The sequence below is a fragment of the Cnephaeus nilssonii genome, assembly GCF_951640355.1.
Source record: "Cnephaeus nilssonii genome assembly, chromosome: 13".
Taxonomy (NCBI): Eukaryota; Metazoa; Chordata; class Mammalia; order Chiroptera; family Vespertilionidae; genus Cnephaeus; species Cnephaeus nilssonii.
Genome location: NC_137084.1, coordinates 42655026 through 42672441, shown reverse-complemented (window position 1 = coordinate 42672441; position 17416 = coordinate 42655026). Strand labels below are relative to the sequence as shown.

General features: G+C 44.1%; 1 protein-coding gene across 2 annotated transcripts in view; it reads left to right on the top strand.

Annotated features, from left to right (window-relative positions):
- CLPB (ClpB family mitochondrial disaggregase) overlaps nt 1–17416 on the top strand; it is a 164568-nt gene that overhangs the window by 60753 nt on the left and 86399 nt on the right. The gene's annotated exons all lie outside the window — the stretch shown is intronic.

The window sequence follows — 17416 nt, the reverse complement described above, 5'->3', positions numbered from 1 at the left end:
AATTTCTGTTTTTACATCATCATCATTATTCTTATCACACACTCACGGAACTTCATGAGAACTTCAGAGTCTTTGGCACAGCCTTCCAAATGCTTTTCAGTGGTAACAAGCTATTATTCAGAAAGAGGCAAACATTATTTAGAGTCCAAGGAATGGCTGTTCATCACCTGACTGTGTGACCTTGGGTAATTCTCTTTATCCATCTGAACCTTGATTATCTCATCTGTAAAGAATATTTCCTATACCACAGGTTTATTGTAAAGATCAAATTGAAGTACTTATGAAATAATTTGAGAAAATACAAAGAATCATGCAGATGTAAGGTGCTAGCAAGAATAGTGGTTAATAATAATTAAGATTAATGACATGACCAAGACATTATTCAGCAAGGATCCAGTCAGAGGTACAGATAACAAGAACTACTAGAATTCAGAGAAGACAATCTCTGACTGAAGCAGTCAAGAAAATAAAATGGTATTTGAGCCTTGAAGTATAAGAAGGTTTTATGGAGGGCCTGTAGGTGGGTGCAGTTGGGTGTGACCAGAGAAGAGGTGTGGATGTCCAAAACATTCAAAGGCAGGAAACAGAAAAAAATATGTTTCAGGCCAGCAAGTGAACTTGTTAGGGTGAAGCATCCGCACAGCAAAAGATTCATTTTAGGGAGTAATGAGCAGTTAGTAAACTGGGACCAGATCGAATGCTTAGACTTTGTGTCCTTTAGATAGAGAGGAGCCTTGAAGGTCCTACAGGATAGGGCATCATGAGAACTGATTCCTTCCAGGGTGGAGAATTGGGGAGGTGATAATATGGTGACGATGATGATGATAGCTTTAGCAGCAGCAGCAACATTTAGTAATACTATGTGCTACAACCCTATGATGTAGGTGCTAAAGGACACCGAGGCCCAGAGATAATGTCAAACACCAGCAGAACTGTCTCCTGCTCTTGTCTCCAGCAACCATATCAGTCTGTTCTTACCTCCCTGCCCCCACCCCCTCAGACGTAGTCAGCTCAGAACCTCCGGCTTGTCCAATGTCTTAGAAAGGTTGGGTATCTGCAAGGCCAAAAGCTGTTTGGGCAAGTTATTATTTTTTATAATGTCCCTGACTCTTCCTCATCATTGTCATAGCCTTGTTGCACCTCCAGGGCCGTGGTTCTACACGTCATTTCTCAGCAGTGCTGTCCACTAGAGAGTCACCAAGATGAACACTGTCAATCCATCAGGCCTTTTGGCCAACTACAAGATTAAGTGTATCAGTGAGTAGGTTAATTGTGTTCATCCTTCTAGCCCTCCAAACCTGTATATTTGACTAGGAGAGGGAAATAGACTAGTTGACATGTTTTATTAAAAAGAATAAATTTGATGCATTTATAAAAATAAGGAAATGTGGGATGGGGTAGCAAAGAACTAGTCTTGTGATTTTTAACTGATTTACATATTTTGTGTATAAATATTTTTTCATCAAAAGTTCCAAATCAAGGATGGGTCCCACATACCACACAAAATATATTAGAGACATTTATATGGATAGCAGGAAGGGAGACAGAGGGCTGAAATTTTCCAGGCACCCAATGATTGATGGGGGCTGAGGCTCCCCCTGACGCTTTATTGAGTTTCCGATGATTATCTCTCGCTGAGACATTTTTTACAGATGACGGTCGAGCTGTCACAATGGACCATGGGGGAAAAAAAACCAACAATAATAACACTTTAATCTTTTTACTGCACTGCTCCCTAGTATCTCAGATTCATCTTCCCTGACGCACGCAGTTCATTATTCTGCCCCTCCCTGGATGGGAAATAAAGGAAAATAAATATATATGTAGACACACTTACCACATACATATACACACACACACAGAGTGTATAAAAGAGACCACCTCAGAACCAGAGAGGGACAGAATTTATTGTTCTTTTTGCAAGTGTTGAGGTTTATTAGTAAAGATGCTGGGTTGGCTTGGAATTGGCTATTAATTACAGCATTTTGTATTTGTTTTTTATTGTAAGTTTTTAACATCTTGAAGAAAAGGCAGAAGGAGAGGTAAGCAGGTGTAGAGAAGGAAGCACAGAGGGACCTAGTTTGGCCAACCAAGTAACAGAGCTGGCTGAGAGGCAAAGAGAGCAGGCTCCTTCCTCTTGTTGCCAGCCCTGCCTAGAGGATCCCTGTAGCAGAAATAATACTGCTTTAGATGGGGCGGGGGGGGGGGGGGGGGGGGGAGAAGGGCGGGCGGCGGCGCTGGAGCAGGGATAGTGAGGAAAATGTGAGCTTAGAGTAATTGTAGGACATATCAAAGGCAATTCTAGCATGTTACCTCTCTGTTAGAAGAGGTAGGAAGTAAAAGAGGTTCAAATGAGTGTTGATGGGTCTATAGATAATAGAGTAACACTTTGCCTTATCTTTGGATTTTTTAAAAAGTAGTCAGAATGGTATAAAAAAATTCCCATGTACCATCAGTTCCCTTCAACAATTAACACATGGCCAATGTTGTTTCCGCTGTACTCCCCATCCACTTACCCCCACCTCCCATATATATGTGTGTGTGAATGTGTGTGTTTGTTTGTTTTTTCAAGAAGAAGGGAGAGAGAGATAGAAACATCAATGATGAGAGAATCATTGATCGGCTGCCTCCCACATGCCCCTTACTCAGGATTGAGCCTGCAACCCAGGCATGTGCCCTGACAGGGAATCAAATTGTGACCTCCTGGTTAATAGGTCCATGCTCAACCACTGAACCACACTGGCCTGGCTATATATATTGTTAATCCTCACTTGAGGATATTATTTTCCATTGATTTTTAGAGAGAGTGGAAGGGACGAGGGAGAGAGAGGGAAACATTGATGTGAGAGAGACACATTGATCAGTTACCTCTCGTACACGCCCCCAGGGATCAAACCCACAACCTGTGTATGTGCCCAGACTGGGAATCAAACCCACAACTTTTCTGAGCCACACTGGCCAGGGCATATTTTTGCCATCTCTGAGACATATCAATAGCAACATGTGAATCTGATTTAGATCCTGATTCAAACAAACTATAAAATTGCAATTGTAAGACAATTAGAAATTTGAACATCTTTGCATTTGATGGTGTGAAGGTGAAACATGAGTTCTGGAAAGCTCCACCTAGGTCTGTAGTCAAAGGAGGGTTCTGGGTCAGTGAGGATGCCAGGACCACAGGCAGGGTTAACAGCCTGTCCCTTAAAATTCTAGGTCAGTCTTCTGCTCTCCTCCTTCCCTTTCATGGGAATGAGAGAAGACGGGCTTGGGGTTCTTTTGAGAAGGCTGTACTTGTATCACCACTGGAGTAAGTGTTGACCCAGTCTTCTCTTCAACTCATCAAATCTTTTCTGAGCTCCTACTATGCCACCTTATTATTACCTTATCATAGTGTGCCTCCTCTCATGCTACATTATAATAAGGTAATAATGAGGTGAGCAGGGTCCTCTTAAGGAGAAACCTTCCAGTCCATTGGCAAGAGCATGGTGTCTGTGAGAACCGTTTTCAAGCAAGGTCTGGTCTTCTAGCCATAGGCCAGCCTAGTTGACCACAAGTGCCTTCTCTGTATGAAGGATAAGGAGATCTGTAAGACACAATATCTATCCTTCTAGAACCTGTTTTCTGCTTGGGGAGACAGCTTAACAACCATTCACTAAAGTAGTTATTGAGCACCTGCCATGTTCAATAGTATACACGTGAAGCAGTCTGAGAACACTTAAGACTATGTAAAAGAAAATGTTAACTAATTTGATGTAGACTATACATTACCTGGATGTATACAGAAGAGGGAGATCAGTGAAAGTCAGGCTGCTTGAATTGTAAAGGATGGGTAAGACATCTAAAGAGGTAGTATGCTAATTTGTCCATACATATAAAGAGGTAGTATGCTAATTTGTCCATTACAGTGTCCCAGTCACGACCAGTCTGTGGGCAGGGACGGGGGCGGGGACTTCCACCCCCAGCACTAACATCACGCTGCCTGCGTGTGTCCCTGCCCAGCGCTGAGGTGAAGCTGCCTGCCTGCATCCCTGGCTAGGAACGTGACACTGCCTGCGTGTGTCCCATTCAGCGCTGACTGACGCTGCGGGGCGGGCTGGCCTTGACGGGGGACCTCAGGCTGTGCCCCTGGTGCCAGGCTGGGAGACCTCAGACCGTGTCCCCAACACCAAGCCAGGAGACCTCAGGCTGCACCCCACCCGGCAGGGCTTGATGGGGGACCTGAGGCTGCACCTCCACCCAGCACCAGGCTGGGGGACCTGAGGCTGCGCCCCCCGCCCGGAGGGGCTTGATGGGGCTGGGGCCAGCCAAGTCTGGGTCTCACCCAGTGGGGGTGGGGCCAGCTGGGTCTGGATCTCCTGCGTTTTCGAAGTGCATGCAGGTGGTGGGCAGGGACTTGACTCTAGGTCCCACGGCGCGGCCCAGACTCTGACAGGAGGGAGATTTTATATACATTTTACTAATTTTCTTTCATCTCTGACAATTCTATTATAGAGAAAGGGCAAATAGCAATATTAATATATTTCTTCTAATTAATTCCCTTTTTATGTGCATGAATTTTATGCACCGGGCCACTAGTAGATAAATAAAAGGAAGGAATAGTGAGGCCATATAGAAAAAAAAGAGTACAAGCCTTGGGTTGAACAGACCAGCTCTGTCATTAACTACTAATGTGACCTGAGACAAGCTGCATTAAAGTCCAAGTCCTGGTTTCTTCATTAATAGGAATAATGACATGTATGGTTCTTCTGAGGAAAATGGTTGTGAAGTTCCTAGCACAATACCTGTCACCTAATAAGTGTTCAATAAATTCAGGCCATATGGGTGTTGGAGGAAGAGTCTTAGTCCTTGGGATATTAGCCTTCAGGACTCACCTGTGACCTTCCACTGAGTATGAAATGTGCTCCCTGCAGTGAGCCTGCCATATTCTACAGTGTTAGTGTTAGTGGTGATTCTGGCCAGAGTTAGAGTGGCATCAGGAAGAGGGAAGGGCACAATAATAAATTTAGTACCATTTATTGAATCCTTACTATATGCCAAGTAATTTTCTGAGTTCCTTATATACGTTTTTTCATGTAACAGCTTTATTGAAATTTAATTCACACGCTGTACAATTCAGTCACTTAAAGTGTATAACGCAGTGGTTTATAGTATATTCACAAGAGTTGTGCAGCTATCACTGCAATTAGTTTTAGAACATTTTTATTACCCCATAAATAAACCCCATACCCATTATTAATCATCCCCCATTTTATCTCTCAACTTCCCTAGAACTTGACAACTACTAACTAATCTACTTTCTGTCTCCATAGATTTGCCTGTTCTGGACATTTCATATAAATGCAATCATACAACATGTGTTCTTTTGTGACTGGCTTCTTTCTTTAGCATGTGTTCAAGGTCCATCAATGTTATAGCACATGCTCTAGCCAACCTGGCTCAGTGAATAGAGCATCAGCCTGTAGACTGGAGAGTTTCAGGTTCGATTCTGGTCAAGGGCATGTTCCTCAGTTGCAGGCTCGATCCGTGGCCCTGGTTAGGCATGTGCAGGAGGCAGCCAATCATTGTGTCTCTCTGACATGGATGTTTCTCTCTCTGTGTCTTTCCCACTCCCTCCAAAAATCAATGGAAAAATATCCTCAGGTGAGGATTAACAGCAAAGAAAAAAATGTTGTAGCATGTATTAGTACTTTATTCCTTTTTCATAGTCAAATAATATTCCATTAAATGAATATGCCACATTTTATTTATCCATTCATCAATCGAGGGACAGTTGGGTTGTTTCTACTTTTGGCTATTATGAATAATGCTGCTATGAATGTTTGTGTACAAGTTTTTGTGTGGACATAATGTTTTCATTGGGGGGGGGTTATATTTGGGAGTAGAATTGATGGGTCATATGGTAAGTCTGTGTTTAACCTTTTGAGGAACTGCCAGACTGTTTTCCAAAGTGGCTGCACCATTTTACATTCCCACCAGCCATGTGTGAGGAATCCAGTTTCTCTGCATCCTTACCAGTACCTGTTATTGCCTGTCTTTTTTACTTTAGCCACCCTAATGGATGTGAAGTGGTATACTGTGGTTTTGAATTGCATTTCCCTATTGGCTAATGATGTTGGGCTTCTTTTTGTGTGTTTTTGGCCATTTGTATTTATCAAAAATATCTTTGGAAAAATATCTACTCAGATCCTGTGTGCATTTCTTAATTGGGTTTATCATTAGGTCGGTGAAACTACTTATTTTGCTGGTGAGGAAACAAGGTCTCACAGATGTTAAGGATTTTGATCAGAGTCACACAGTTTGTGAGTTTTGCTTCCCAGGCTAACTGACTGTGACCTCTCTGCTCTTTCTAATAACACAGTGCTGCCCACTGAGGATTCACTGTAGCATCACCACAGTCCTCTTTTTGGAGCCTCAACCAGCAGGAGGGGAGGAATTGAAAGTCTATATTGAGAAATTAACTGGGACCAGGAATGAGAGGCTTCTGAAAGTCAAATAGAAGAATGTGGATATTATGGGTTCCAGGACAGGAGAAATATGTTAATTTGAAAATTGCCATTTCCTAGGTGCCCATTATTTCCTGTTCCCCTCACTATACTCCATCGTTTCTAATTTTCACAGCAACCCAATTAATAGATACTAATGTCCTGATTTTACCAATAAGAAATTTGAGGCCCAGAGGGATGGAGTAATTTTCCAGTCATCAGGATTAGAATCCATGTCTCTCTGACTCGAAATTCTGAATTCTTTCCTTTCAGAGATACTTTATAAAAGAAAGATTATTTTATACTATTTGTAGTGTTTACGTGCTTTTGAGGGTAGAGCCCATTCTCTATCCCCATGGCCTAGCCTGTACAAAGTACTTAATAAAATGTTTAGTGGATGAATGAGGAAACAGACTACAGTGTATTGTGTAGAAGGACCTAATTCCAACTGGGATTTTTGGAGGGAGATGAGCTAATAAGTGAGATATTGGAGGTCTCGTCGCAAGGCTTGGTGTCCTGGGAGCTTGGGTCTAACTTTGTAAACATGGGGCTTGGGAAGAATGTTCTGGTGCCCAGACATCCTTTGCTTTCTTAGAGCAGGATCAGGCAGGTTTGGCCAGTCTTACATCTTTTTAGTGTTTTTCACAGAACATTAGAGTGGGAAGGACCCTCAGGAGATCATCTGCCCCAGTGTTTCTCAGAGTCTTCTTGGGGGAACAACACAATGGGCTTTTTACTTTTTTATTTTTTTTTAAATATATTTTATTGATTTTTTACAGAGAGGAAGAGAGAGGGATAGAGAGTTAGAAACATCGATGAGAGAGAAACATCGATCAGCTGCCTCCTGCACACCTCCTACTGGGGATGTGCCCGCAACCAAGGTACATCCCTTGACCAGAATCGAACCTGGGACCTTTCAGTCCACAGGCTGACGCTCTATCCACTGAGCTAAACCAATTAGGGCCACAATGGGCTTTTTAAAATGTATATTCCCAGGCGCTGCCTGCTGAATCTAAATTGTTGAAGTGGGGGCCCAAGATTCAGTGTTTTGTTACAAGTTACCCAGGTGGTGGTGATGTTTTAATATATTTTTATTGATTTCAGAGAGGATGGGAGAGGGAGAGAGAGATAGAAACATCAATGAGAGAATCATTAATTGGCTGCCTCCTGCATTTCCCACACTGGGGATTGAGCCCACTACCTGGGCATGTGCTCTGACCGGGAATTGAACCGTGACCTTCTGGTTCATAGGTCAGTGTTCAACCCCTGAGCCACATTGGCCAGGTCCCACAAAAGTTTGAGGAACACTGATGTAGAAAAACTCCATTTTAAAAATAGGGAATCACAGAGGTATTGGGACACAACTCCAGTTAGTGAAAGCCATTTTTAAACCCAGTTCTCTTGTCTCCTGGCTTATTGTTCTTGTTGTTCCCCATGTTGCTTAATTCATTAACAAAAACAATTGTATGTCCATAGCTTTCCAGATAGAGTCCAAACCCCTCTCAGGATCAGGCCTCTGCCTACCTGGGCAGCCTCATCTCTGCCTACTGCTCCACACACCTTCACTCAGAATTCCAGGCTCACCGAAGGACTTCCAGTATCTTGAATGAATGAACAGGCAATATAGTCTTTAACCTCTGGCCTTTGCAAATGATACTTCCTGTCCCAGAATGCCCTTCTTCCCCTCGCCACCTGTCAAGCTCCCCTTCATCCTTAGAACAGTTCTCCTGAGGGATACCTCCCCAAGCCACATGACATGTGCGCCATCTGTACTGCCATCAGACTGTGCATGCATGCCTCTCATAGCACTTTCTGAATTGCGGTGCCAGGGGTGGTGTGCCTATGGGCAGGTAGATGAATGAAGTCTCAAACTGCATGAAAAACTGAAGTGATGCTGTATGAAGTACATACAAAAAATGTTGTACTAGTTACGGTCATCCATGAGGAGCCTAGGGGAGTTTTGTTCTAATTGGGGAGTCAGAACAGAAGGGAAAAAATTTTTTTTATGTTTAATAAATCTTTATTGTTCAGATTATTACAGTTGTTCCTCTCCCCCCCCCCATAGCTTCCCTCCACCCGGTTCCCACCCCACCCTCTCCCCTTACCCCCGCCCTCACTGTCCTCATCCATAGGTGTACGATTTTTGTCCAGTCTCTTCCCAAACCCCCAATACCACCTTCCCCCCGAGAATTGTCAGTCCACTCCCTTTCTATGCCCCTGATTCTATTATATTCACCAGTTTATTCTGTTCATCAGATTTTTTATTCACTTGTTTTTTAGATTCACTTGTTGATAGATATGTATTTGTTGTTCATAATTTTTATCTTTAACTTTTTCTTCTCCCTCTTCTTAAAGAATACCCTTCAGCATTTCATATAATACTGGTTTGGCGGTGATGAACTCCTTTAGCTTTTTCTTATCTGTGAAGCTCTTTATCTGACCTTCAATTCTGAATGATAGCCTTGCTGGATAGAGTAATCTTGGTTGTAGGTTCTTGCTATTCATCACTTTGAATATTTCTTGCCACTCCCGTCTGACCTGCATAGTTTCTGATGAGAAATCAGCTGACAATCATATGGGTACTCCCTTGTAGGTAACTAACTGTTTTTCTCTTGCTGCTTTTAATATTCTCTCTTTGTCTTTTGCTCTTGACATTTTAATTATGATGTGTCTTGGTGTGGTCCTCTTTGGATTCCTTTTGTTTGGGGTTCTGTGTGCTACCTGGACTTGTAAGTCTCTTTCTTTCACCAGGTAGGCGAAGTTTTCTGTCATTATTTCTTCAAATAGGTTTTCAATATCTTGCTCTTTCTCTTCTTCTGGCACCCCCATAATTTGGATGTTGGTACGCTTGAAGTTGTCCCAGAGGCTCCTTACACTATCGTCATATTTTTGGATTCTTTTTGCTTTTTGCTTTTCCGGAGGAATGTTTTTTGCTTCTTCATATTTCAAATCTTTGACTTGATTCTTGCGATCCTCTAATCTGCTTTTGGATCTCTGTATATTATTCTTTATTTCAGTCAGTGTATGCTTAATTTCTAGTTGGTCCTTTTTCATATCCTCGAGGGTCTCACTATATTTCTCGGAGGTTTCTAGAAGATTCTTGAATAACCTTATATAACCGTGGTTTTGAACTCTATATCCAGTAGTTTGCTTTCCTCCATTTCTGTCATTTGTGACCTGTTTCTTTGTCTCCGCATTTTGGCTGCTTCACTGTGTTGATAGCGTGGCTTTGTGTGCTAGGTGTCCTATAGGGTCCAGTGGCTCAGCCTCCCCAATTACCTGAGGTGGACACTCTTGGTGTACCCCATTTGTGGGTGTGTGCACAGTCTTGTTGTAGTTAAGCCTTGATTGTTGTTAGCCTGGGAGGAATTGACCTCCAGGCCAATTGGCTGTGAGGATCAGTTGTATCTACGATGGGAGAACTTCTGTGCTGGAGACAGCCTTATGAGGCAAGACTTGCTTCAGTGGGGCTTTGGTGCTCACTGAGTCTGCCCCCTGAGTGTGTCCCTTATGGATCTGAGGAGTTGTAATCTGGATTGTCCCACTCTGACCATTGGGTATACTGGCTCTTGGATCTCCAAGGAGGTGCTAATTTAGCCTCTGCCTGAGGCCACCCAGCAGGAGCTACGGAGAGATCTGCAGATTCCTCTTCTTTGTTTGGGGTTTGGAGGTGCCCACATGAGGCCCATCTGTGAAGCAATGCAAGTTGCTGTGGAGCCTTGGGCCTTCTTTTGGAAGTTCTGGGGCTCTCTGACCCAGCTGCAGTTTGTTACATAATTTTAGATTTCAAAGGGCCAGGCCATTCATATGCAAAAGCAATCTGCACACAGCTGGGGTGGGGTTGTAAATTGAGTGGGGCGGGATCTCAGGGAATCAACAGGGTGGAGCAAACAGCAGTGGCTGACCCGTCAGCCCTGCTCTAAGAGGCCCCTGGGTCTCAGTGTCCCACGGTAATTGTAATCGCTGCAAGCACCTCTGAGAGAAAGCCATCCTCGTGTTCCGGCCCGATGCCAGACAGTCCAGTTTCCCCCTGTATGAGTCTGGGTCCCCAGAGTCTCGCCCAGAACTGGAGTTCAGAGCAGTTGGGAGCTTGTGTCTCCCTCCCGATTGAAAAAGACAGCCACGTCCTCAGTTGCCAGCCCCTTTCTGCTCGCACGCCTCCGTACCTCCGCACTTTACTTCCACACCTCCTCTGAGTCTCAGTGTGCTTTTCTCTTTCCTTCTAGTTGTAGAATTTCCACTCAGCCAGCCTTCCTGTGGTTCTGGATGATGTCCGTTTTGTCTTTTAGTTGTAGTTTTGAAGTTGTTGTGCGAGGCAACAAGTTCAGGTGTTTACCTATGCCTCCATCTTGGTTTTTCTCCAGAAAGGAAAATTTTAACACAATAAAATATTACAAGAGATGTTGTAAGACAATATATAATTAACTGGTAGATGAATACACATAATTGACATGACAGTTATCCAGGGCAGAGCTGGGGGGAGAGGACTTCCCAGCCTTGAATTGGGCTTTAAATAACAGGTAGAATTTGGAGAGGAAAGTGGACTGTCTAGGCCTTGCACTCTCCAAGGATGGTCTCATGGTGACCCAACACAGGGAATCTCCCTCTTGCCCTATCCTCTGGCTGCTGACAAATGCAACAGGCAGAGCTGACAGTGCCCACAGAGGTTGAGGAAGCAGCCTGCAATGCGGGCAGTAGGATGGCCATCTCTCAGATTGTAGTGAGGATTTAATGTGGTTGTAGATACAAAACACCTTGTAGATACTCAAGAATTTAGCTTAGTCTCTGAGCTTCAAGCCAGCTTAGGTCAACCTGTGTTATGTGAGGTTTGACCTTGTGGACATTGCAGAAACTATGCAGTATAGAGGACGGAGCCAGGCAGGCTTGAGGTCTAGTCCTAGTTCACTACCCACTAGCAGTGCAAGTTTGACAGGCTGCCTAACTTCTTTACCTCTATCTCTTGTTCAATAGAGAATAGATCTTGACCCGTCTGCCCTAGATTGTCATGAGGATAGGGAATGATTGCATTGTAGTACTCACTAAACTGTAAAATGCTGCACAAATGTAAGGGGTTATTCTTGAGTTTGTCATATTAGTTGTAGAGGTTTCCTCTCAAAGAGACATGCTCACATCTTTAAAGACAGGGCACTCTTGGACACTCCATGACATTAGATTGCACAGCTCCTGGGAGTAGTGGGTAGAGGCTGAGCTGAGGGAATGGGACTTGTATCTAGGGTTGCCTTTCCTCTGCACAAGGCAGCAGTAAGTAATAAAGGTTTTGTTATCTGGAGACCACCCATATTGCCTCATACACCTTTTTTCAAAATTTCCCCCAATAGACTTAGCAATGTGAGGACAGGAGCCATGTCTGAGTCATCTCCGTGTTCCTAGTTTCTAACCCAAGGGAAAAAGCAGCATTAGTAAATGTTTTGGTAATGTTTTTTAAGCCTATCATCACATTTAATTCTCATAATATTTAAATATTTAGTGTTCCTCGAATTATTCCTTATCATACCTATTGTACAGATAGAAGAACTTCGTAAATGGCATAACTAAGAGTCAGGAGTCCATGACTCCTTTACCTTAAATCACTGTTTCTCATCGTGGGAGGTAGTGGGTTTTGTTGGTTGGTTGGTTGGTTGGTTGGTTGGTTGGTTGGTTTTGGTTTTAGGTTGTTTCTTTTTGGGGGAGCGGGTGCAGTTTCAGCAGTGCTTAGGAATGGCCAGGGCTGCATGAAGGGCTTCAGGTACTACTTTCACTTCTGCTGACTCTTGGCACTGCTGAGGCTAGGGAATCCTGCAGAGTATCTCTCAGGCACATACTTGTCATGGCACCCAGGCATAGACTTTGCAACATCAAAAAGTCAGAGGTGAGAGCAGAAGGATAACAAAGTGATGCCTTGTCATTCTCCCTGTGGCCTCGGGGGGTGCAACCTCCACTGAAGAGACAGGCTTGGAGGGGAAGCAGGAGCCTAAGCCCATCTTCCCAGTGCTGGAGACAGGCTAGTAGATGTCTTTGTTGGGAAGGGCATGGTTCACTGGCTGAAGACCACCTGTAAACATGGGGCCACAAAATACCACTGTAGTGGCCAGCTGGTGAGCCAATCTTAAATGAGTCACTTTAGCTTCCGTGGATTTGCATACTTTTCTTCAGTGAAGTGGGTAAGTGTGTGAGGGTGTGTGCTGTACCTACTTCTCCCCACAACTTTACACCTTTGAAAGAAAAGAATATGAAATCTAATGAGCTGGGGACTTCAGCAAGATGATGTGGGACAAATTGGGGGAGAGAGATTATTGTTGATAAGAGCATGAAATGGGCCTTGCTCAACCACCAGCTGATTGTGGCACCCTTATCAACTTTAGTTCCTTACTTGTAAAATGGGGAGAGTAAACTTACACCTCACAGATTATTCTGAAATAAATAAGTGAAAATATTTTACAGGTTTTAATGTATTACTCAGTTCCAAAGAGTGTTCTGTGGAACACCAGCACTGCAGGATTTTAATAAGGGTTAGGTGGAGAGAGGCTGTCAAACCAGGAACTGCCGAGTGACACCGAATTAAACAGATGGTTCTTAACTAAGAACTGTGCCTTTCTGAGGGGATTGGTGTATGCAGGATTCCCCAAATGGACCTCTTTCACAGAGAGAATATACTTTGGAAGCACAAGACTAGATAGTAAGGATAATAGCTGACATTTACTGAGAGGTACTGTATGCCAGGGACTGCTCCAAGCCCCTTTACTCATAGTGTCTCATTTAATCCTTAAGTATCCCTGAGAGGGTACTGTTATCATCTCCATTTACAGATAAAGAAACTTGGTACAGAGAGTATAGGTAGTTACCCAATATTACACAGTCAGCAAATTCAGGACTGAGATCCAAACATAGGTGGTCTGGCTCCAGAGCTCACCTATTTAACAGCCACACACTTGTGCCTCCACTAAATACTTGTTGGCTGACATTATTATCATCCCCAAAACAAGGTAATATCAGAACTTATTTATGAATTATGTATTTACTAGAGGCCCGGTGCACGAAATTCATCCGGGGGGGAGTGTCCCTCAGCCCAGCCTGCACCCTCTCCAACCTGGGACCCCTTGAGGGTTGTCCGACCACCTGTTTTGGCTCAATCCCACCAGGATCGGGCCTAAACGGGCAGTCGGACATCCCTCTCACAATCCAGGACTGCTGGCTCCCAACCGCTCGCCTGCCAGCGTGATCACCCCCTAACCACTCCACTGCCAACCTGATCGATGCCTAACTGCTCCCCTGCCAGCCCGATTGCCCCTAACTGCCCTCCCCTGCTGGCCTGGCCCCCCTCAACTCCCCTCCCCTGCAGGCCTGCCCCCCCCAACTGCCCTCCCCTGCAGGCCTTATTCCCCCCCAACTGCCCTCCCCTGCTGCCCTGGTCTCCCCCAACTGCCCTCCTCTGCTGGCCCAGTCACCCCTAACTGCCCTCCCTGCTGGCCTGATCACCCACAACTACCCTCCCCTGCAGGCCTGGTCCCCCCCAACTGCCCTCCCCTGCAGGCCTGGTCCTCCCCAACTGCCCTCCCCTGCAGGCCTGGGTCCCCCCGAACTGTCCTCCACTGCAGGCCTGGTTTCCCCCCCCCCCCCAACTGCCCTCTACTGAAGGCCTGGTACCTCCCCTGCAGGCCTGGTCCACCCACAACTGCTCTCCCCTGCAGGCCTGGTCCCCCCCAACTGCCCTCCCTGCTTGCCTGATCGCCTACAACTGCCCTCCCCTGCAGGCCTGATCCCCCCCAACTGCCCTCCCCTACAGGCCTGGGTCCCCCCTAACTGCCCTCCTCTGCCAGCCTGGTTACCCCCAACTGCCCACAACTGCCCTCCCCTGCCAGCCATCTTGTGGCGGCCATCTTGTGTCCACATGGGGGCAGCCATTTTTGGCCACATGGGGGTGGCCATGTGTCTTGGTGTGATGGTCAATTTGCATATTACTCTTTTATTAGATAGGATTTTCTAGTTCAACCAATATTTATCAAGCATGTATTTATGGCCAGATACCATACTGGGCACTGGGGACACAACTGTGAAGACGGTCACACTTCTGTTTTCCCGAGCTTTTTGCCTAGTGGAGAACGTAGTCAAGAAAACAGGTGATTGCAATAGACTGTAATAAATACTTAATCGGAAGATGTCTAAGGTTCTGGGTAGCTCTTAGGAGCAGTAACTACCTCAAACTTGGAAAGCATTACTAGAAGAACTGATTTCTAATCAGAGGCCTAAAAATGAATTGGAGTTAGCCAACTGAAGGCATGGAAGAGGGGAAGATGTTCCAGGCAGTGGAATGGCAATTGCAAAAGCTCAGAGGCAAAAAAAAAAAAAAAAAAAAAAAAGGCATTAGAAAGGGATGGTGAGAAATGAGACCTCAGAGGTGAGCAGGGATCCTCTTATGATTTCTTAATAGTCAGGCTATGATGTCAGCACTTTGGTGACATTTGTCTCTGAACTGAATAATCCATCTGTGTTTCCTAAATTCCTCTGTTTTTTATGGTAAGCACCCTAGGTATGGCTCTATAATTGCACTTGTGAAACATATTATATAATTTGTTCAATGGTATGATTCTTGCATTAGACTCTTTTATTCATTAGTATATCTCCAGCAGCTACCACCATGCATTGGTGCTCATTAAGTGTTGTTTGTTGAATGAATGGCATGTTTTCTTTGTAAAATGGATTATACCCTTCCTGCTTTCTTGAGCCAACTATCACTTTTCTTCAGGTTCATTATTGTATCCAGCAGTTAATGTCCAATGGGCAATTCAGTGGTGCCCTTAGGGGTTTTTGAGGTTCAGTATTCTGTGGATTCCTTTTTAGCTTTTTATTGTGCTGTTCTTTTCCCTCCCTGCCTGGCCCGCACTTGATTGTAATCAGTCTGCTTGATTATAAAGCCTCCTCCCCAGTCTTATTGTTTTCTTCTCCTAATCTGCAGTGAGTTGGAAACAAGATGATTTACCATTATTTGATAAGACTGTTTGCCACTAAGAGTTGGTAATCTCTGAGTTAGGTCTCTAAAAGGCTCTCTTATGGGGAAAATGCATATGGGACTTGTGTGTTAGCTACTCAGAGGCCTTCTTCCTGTTCTCTCTACCCCAGGAAAGGTTAGATAACACTCCAGGTGTGGAGGGGAGGAGGTTATCAGTTGGAGAGCCTCTGCCTGGTACAGAATTGCTGATTCACTATTGATTCCATAGGCCACAAGAAAGTGTGGTCTATTCTCAGCTACATACTCCACCAACTTCATTTGGCCAAACATTTGAAATACTCCCACCTAAGCTAGCTACAGACCTCAGGCGGTTCCCTTTTAAGGCAAGTTCTGCAGAAAGTATAGTGCACCTTCACCTGAGCAGGAAAAGGAGGGAGAATAAGAGTCAAGGCTGGCCCTAACAGGTTTGGCTCAGTGGATAGAGTGTCGGCCTGTAGACTGAAGGGTCCCAGGTTCGATTCTGGTCAAGGGCATGTACCTTGGTTGCAGGCACATCCCAAGTAAGGGGTGTGCAGGAGGCAGCTTATCAATGTTTCTCTCTCATCGATGTTTCTCTCTATCCCTTTTCCTTCCTCTCTGTAAAAAATCAATAAAATATATTAAAAAAAAAAAAAAAAGAGTCAAGGCTGGGACCAGACATCTTAGGCTCTGAGTCAGAAAGGGATCTACTTTGCTCATTTGCAAAATTAGGATGACAGCATGATATGAAGGAGAGAAAGAATAAAGACTCAGATTAGACCTGGGTTCTAATCATCACTCAACCACGTACAAGGGTGGGCAAAAGTAGGTTTATAATTGCAAGTACACAAAACACAGATTTTATTCTTGTACCATTATTTATTAATTATTATATTATTTATTTGTATTATAACTCTAGGTCTACTTTTGCTCACCCCTGTACTAGCTGTGAGACATCTGTGTTTCAGTTTCCTCATCTATAAAATGAGAATGATAATACCCACTATATAAGGTAGTTATGAGAATTAAATAGATTGTATGAAGCTACCATGCCAGGCACAGAGTAGAAAAAGGTCAGTAAATGAGATGTTAGTATTAGGAGAAGGCATGACAGTCTGGCTTTTTGAACTTTAAATAGGAAGGGAGGGAAAAATGCATGGACACTATTCTAATACCACTTACTTGGAAAAGAATGGTTTAGGAATTGTCTGATCCTTTTAACTACGTAGACAAGGTTACCTCTTGGTTGAATTACACCCCCTTTCCCAGTGGTGGGTGAGAAGAGCCTACCCCTTGCAGGCCCTGTGCTCTGGGCTAGAGAAGGGGGTTCAGGTAGGTAGGACCCAAATTCCACTCCCACTGAACTCAGTTCCGGAGGGAGCATAACAGTCACTCTGATAATTGGGGCAGAAAGAAACCCCATCACCTAAGTATCATAGTTGTTATGTGGGGTCTCAGGTCCCAAGGGAGGACCTCAGAGGTGGGGTAACCTTCCAATTTATTGTCCAGGCTGGGACTGTCCAGGACAACAGGCATAAACCAGGTTTGTCCTGGATATGTGTGATCACCCAACCCATAGGGTCCTATAAAAGTGACAGAACTGGTTTTAGGTTATTTAATATGAAATTGGAGAGGGAGAGTCATGAATACTAGCACTAGAGTGAGCCTAGGATTTTTGGTGGTTTGATCACATGAAATGCTTTTTAATCTTACCTTTAAAAACATGTTCACAGTGCATTTATTAAGGGTAAAAAAGCATATTACAAAATTGCAATGTAGTAAATTCCAATTCTATAGGATATATATGCATACATGGATATATGGATATATATACCAAAATATTAAATGCAGTTTTTCAAGTTGCAGAGATATTGATCCCTTCTTTGTATTTTTCTGTAGTTTCAAAGTCTTAATAGCTTTTATAAATTATAAAAGGTCATCACAAAATAATATCAAACACTCACTAAGT